The following is a 5681-nucleotide window of genomic DNA, read 5'->3' as shown; positions in this document are numbered from 1 at the left end:
GGTCCCCCAAAGCCTATTCCTGATTGCAGCGCCTCTCGGCCGCGACTGCGTGCCGTGCCTCTCCGCCCCGACCTCATTGCAGCACCTTCATAGTTGCAAAATAAAACCACAAGATTCAAGTTTTGAAACAGGGAAAGGTCACACACGAAAGACTGGAGCCTAGAAATACTTACAAGCGTATGTGCTGTAGTGGAACAGAAGGAACCGGATGAACTGACTTCTTGGGTGGTATTGGGTAGTCAGGAGATAGTCTACATTCATGGGGGAAGGGTATCAAAAGGAAATAGGAGTAGAATCCAACTGGCCACTTAGGCAATTGGTTCCTCAACTGTGGAGCCTCTGTGACGTGACAGTTGGTACTATAGAGAAGGGCAAAGAGTGCTATCTCCATTCACTCTGCATTCTTGCAGCAGCCTATAAGAAGAGGGAGAAAAAAACAGTGTTCTTTAAGGATTTGAATACATGGCTCCCATTGATTCAGCAGATTTACTGATTCTTATCCTTGCCATTTTTTTTTAGACCTAACTAGATGCGAAGTGATAATGCTTTGCTTACCAAGAACCTTAGGAGGATAGGAGTAAGATGCATGACAGAAGTGGAGCAAATAGAGGGAGATGTGAAGTTATCTAATAATGAGTTAAATTTTATATAACCACAAAATTGGTAAATGTAAAAAAAATAATTTTAGCCAATTTTGATGTTTAAATTCTTCTAACAACTGCTACTTTTTGCTTATTTTAAATAAACTCTATTCAGAAAAACTTGCAAAAAGAAACCCAAAACAAACAAGCAAACACTCAAAAATACCAGGCACAGAAGTGTACCAGCCCCAAAGTTTATGTCTCAGTGAGCTTTTGTGCACTTACCGTAGCCATTCTGAACTGTGAGACTTCGCATTGGATCCCACACTTTTACGTACTTATCCACCACCAAACCCCCCAAAACACCACGGCATAGTTAGCAATAAGAAAACAATTGCTTTATGTACTCTTTTATAACTTACGTCATTACCTGCATTCAGTCCTTTTTCATTACCTAATATTTTCCTTTCAAATCATTAAAATACAAAAATACATCGTAAAGGACTGGCCATTTAAATTATTTTTAAAAATGCTATGCTTTTGAGAAATCTTTTCTTATTCTGTCATTGTATGAATGTTCAGTTTTGCTAAAAATTAATTCTCATTTGATCTATAAGTCTAAAATATTGACATTTCTCTTTTCCTTCAGTCCTAAGCCTATCTTGAGTAAAGACTGCTGTCTGTGTCATATTAGCAGTGGTTGTGACATGAATTATTTTCCACTAGTGGCTAATATGAGTTCAGAATATGGAAAATAAAGCTAGCTTTAAAAATTCAATTTTCAGTAGCTATTTATAAGTAATTTATATGTCCTTACTTTATATGGAAATAATTAATATGCCATTGATTTATTATTAAAATTAAAATATGTTTAATGATATCACTCTATATATGCATTTAAAATTAAAATATAAATCAAAGGTATTATTATATATATAATTTCACCTTACTGTATATATCAAAGTCCCTAGGCTATCTTATGCCACTGCTACTAACCTCTTAATTCTGCTAAAAGAAGTAATATGATATGATTTTATGCCATAATCCTGACAAGAGTAGTGAAAGATGATGTAAAGTGGCAAAGGTTCTAAGTGCTTAAAAAAGAAGTATTAGTAGGTTAACATAATGTTTTCGTAAATGATAAAGTTATGTTTATTCACACATTCTTATTGGGTAATTTAGAGAAGAGTCAAAATCGACACTGACTTTGTTGACGTAAAATGAATTCATTTGATCTTTAATGTTTCTGGAAGTTGTGGCAGCAAGAAAAACAGATTTGAGTCCTGGAGATGACATGAGGTGACAGACCCAGGGCGTCTGAGACTGCATGACCACAGTAACTCACCACAGAGCGGCAATATTAGGAACAGACAGGAGAATGTCAAGATTTAAATATGTATTTCTGTTCTATGATAGCGTGTTTTATGTTAACCCAGCATTTCACAAAGTATGTCTCATTGGTATTTTTAGCTTATTATTGGTACTATAATAGTAACTAGTTGGTATTTATCTCGAAGGCATGTAGTGCTTTGTGGGAACTTTTTTTCTGTGTCATATTCTTGTCAGGTGACAATATTCATCACAATTTTAAGAAAAAAAACTAATACCAAATGAGTAACAGATAAATAACAGAAGTACTGCTTGAAAAACAACAACAGAAAAATGGCTCAGACTTTCTGGTTCCTACTCTGCTATGTGGTGCACAAAGTCTTCTTGCTTTGCATCGATTTGTGTGATCTAAAACACCCAGTATGCAATGAAAGCACAACAAAGTGAAATTTTAGTTTTGGAAAGTTAATTAGAGATATTTTTAACAACCGTGAGCTTTCTTTGGTACCTTCACAAGAAGTAAACAAAACTTATCCAGATCCCTGAGACGTTGTCTCACATTCAAAGATGTGTATATTCATATCTGAGGTTGGTACAGAGCTGGGTGTTAAGGGCCATTTTTCTCAGGGGCTACAAAAGGCTCTTGATGTTTTTAAGTTACACTGCACAAAGTAGGCAATTTTAGAAATGGACTAGGTGATTCTAAAGTATTAAAAAGATCTTTCTCTTTAAATTTCAAACAGATTAAAAGCCCATCTGTTTATGACAGGAAGTGATAAAGCCACCACTGGCGTTTGTTCTTGTTCTGTAATAGTACTTCTTAGGAAAACATGGTTCTTACTGTATTAAAATATCTGCTAAAGAAAATAATGTTCTGAACAATCAAGGTTTTTAAAACGTAATACAAATTGACACTCATAAGGCTATTTTCAAATACAGCAGCATTTTGTACTTGACTGTAATTGATTTTTGAGAATCCTTAAAATGGTTTTTGATAATGTAGCATGTCAAAGGTTCTTTCACATTTTCACCTTGCGACCCCTTTTTACCTGAGAATTTTTTTTATGTGAGCTCCGATATCTAGGTACAAAAATAGGTTTATTTTTTATCAGATGTTTGGTGATAATAAATCATAACAAAAATTTAAAGCAGTTCTTTCTTACACATACAATTTTTATTAAATTATTAAAGTTGAAGTCAAATTTGAATAATAAGGAGATGGATGTGCTTATTTATGTTTATATAAAGAATTACATTCTAGGGCCTGCCCACTGACTATGTAATAAATATTTCAGTACCAAGCATGGAAACTTCTTTTCTAGTTGCTGGTTAGGGGAGTTCAAGAGACTCCCCAAATAATATAGGCTGTTGCTATTGCCCTTGGATATGAGCCAGAAGTTAAAGCTAAGCGCCCATTGCTGAAAATGCCACATACTTCTGATGCAGGACTCATGATCAGACACAAATATCCCCTCCCTGAGGAATAGATTTCATAGTACCAAAAGGAGCTGTTCCTTGCTGCCAGAGTAGGAAAGTAATCAACCGTCTTACCCAGTTGATAACCCGTGAACTTAGCTATGATCCAGCATAGATATTCATCTCTAAAATTGCAAGAGTGGCAAATCAACAGATGTCTAATTGGACTTAAGGCCTGTTTGTTTGATAGTAGGAAAATCATACCTAATACTATTAGACCTAGTCAAATACTCGTGGTTAGTGAGGTGACCATAGAGTAGTGGTTCTCAACCTTTCCACTGCTGCAACCCTTAAACATTTTTCCATGTTGTGGTGACCTCAAACATAAAATTATTTTCATTGCTACTTCATAACTGTAATTTTGTTACTGTTTTGAATCACATTGTGAATATCTGTTTTCCAATGGTCTTAGCTAACCCCTGTGACGGGGTCATTCAACTCCCAAAGGAATCATGACGCACAGGTTGAAAACCGCAGTTTTAGAGGCTCATAGAGTAGAACCTATTACAGTTACTTACTTAAACTAGTACAATTCTTGACTGCATTCGAAATACTTACCCATATACCCACAGATAAATGTATCTATCACCTCTCATCAAAGAAACTTCCCTAGCCGGGTGGTGGTGGTGCACACCTTTGATCCCAGCACTCGGGAGGCAGAGGCAGGCGGATCTCTGTGAGTTCGAAGCCAGCCTGGTCTACAAGAGCTAGTTTCAGGACAGGAACCAAAAAGCTATGGAGAAACCCTGTCTCGAAAATTAAAACGAAAGAAAGAAAGAAAGAAAGAAAGAAAGAAAGAAAGAAAGAAAGAAAAGAAACTTCCCTCTGCAGCAGATGGACACAATTACAGACAGCTACAACTACTGAAAGGGCATATAACAAATGATTGTGGGTTGCCCAGCCCAGATTGATACATCTACAACACAACAACCCCCTACCTGAAACTCGGGGACTGTAAGAGCCAGAGGACCAAGATGTCTTCTGTGAGACTGTGTCTCACAGAAATGACAGGGAATGCTGAGAAAGGGAGAATTACCTTTTCCCCAGGGATTAGTTATTAGTTATCCAGTAAGTAGCAACACTAAACAGAATCTGCTGGTTGTATTTACATATTCGTGGTGTGTGTGTGTGTGTGTGTGTGTGTGTGTGTGTGTGTAAGTAAAAAAAATGAAGTCATGAATTTGAGAGGGAGCGGGAAGTCGGGACATGGGAGGAAGTGGAGGTGGGAAATGATGTAATTAAATTATTACATTTTAGTTTAAAGTTGAAAACCGAAAACTATTTTTAAAATATAAAGATTGGTGAGACATCTTAGTGGTTAAGAGTATGCACTGCTCTTCCAGAGTGTGGTCCTCAGTACTCTCAATGGGAGGCTCCCAAAGGACTATAATTTCAGATCTATAGGACCTGACCCCTTTGGCCTCCTCAGACACCTCTTCTCACATACACCTACTACCCCCTACATTGCACATAATTAAAAATAATAAAATAAATACTTGAAAAATATTTTAAAAGGATTTTCTGAATAGCTGATATTCGAGGATGTAGAGCATCTTCAACATTTTCAGATTTGATAGATATTTTAAATTTACAATCGTCTGTATTGAAAATGTCACTTTGCATAAATATGTAGCACAAAATGGCAAAGTATGTTTAGGGTCTCTTTAGAAATTGTTGGAAATTCTGTTCTAATCCTAAGCCAAAGTTAATTTAACAACTTTTCCCTAAAACTCAAGTCAGCAACATAAATAGCGTGAAGTACCCGTGTTATGTCTCCAGAGTCAAGGCTGCAGCGAAGCCGTGTGATACAGTAGAGCTGAGAGATGCCAGAAGCACCTCCGCTACATTATAACTAAAGAAATTATACGTGATTCTGAACTTAAGTTTGCTTGTTGTTCGTCTAGAGGAAGCCTTTCACCATTGCCCAAATTTTCAAGCCTACCCATTCGGTTATGTGATCCCCCTTATTGTGCTATGACCCGGGGATTAAGAAGCTGGTACCTAGAGATAACCACACCACCCCGTGCTGCCAGAGCATCTTCAAAAAGAGCAGTTCTTCCTGTGTCACAAATGAGCTGAAGTGACAGCTGACGCTTTGAACTGCTAGAATTCTCTGTGCATGTTGCTCTCACAACACGCGGCATTAATTAATTGCCTTCTGGAGTTCTCTTGCTTTAAGATTAGCTTTAACTTCTCAGTCTTTTTTTTTGGGGGGGGGGTTTTCGAGACAGGGTTTCTCTGTGGCTTTGGAGCCTGTCCTGGAACTAGCTCTTGTAGACCAGGCTGGTCTCGAAC

The sequence above is a fragment of the Microtus ochrogaster genome, unplaced genomic scaffold (genome assembly GCF_000317375.1).
Source record: "Microtus ochrogaster isolate Prairie Vole_2 unplaced genomic scaffold, MicOch1.0 UNK17, whole genome shotgun sequence".
Taxonomy (NCBI): Eukaryota; Metazoa; Chordata; class Mammalia; order Rodentia; family Cricetidae; genus Microtus; species Microtus ochrogaster.
Note: the sequence above shows the minus strand (reverse complement) of the source record.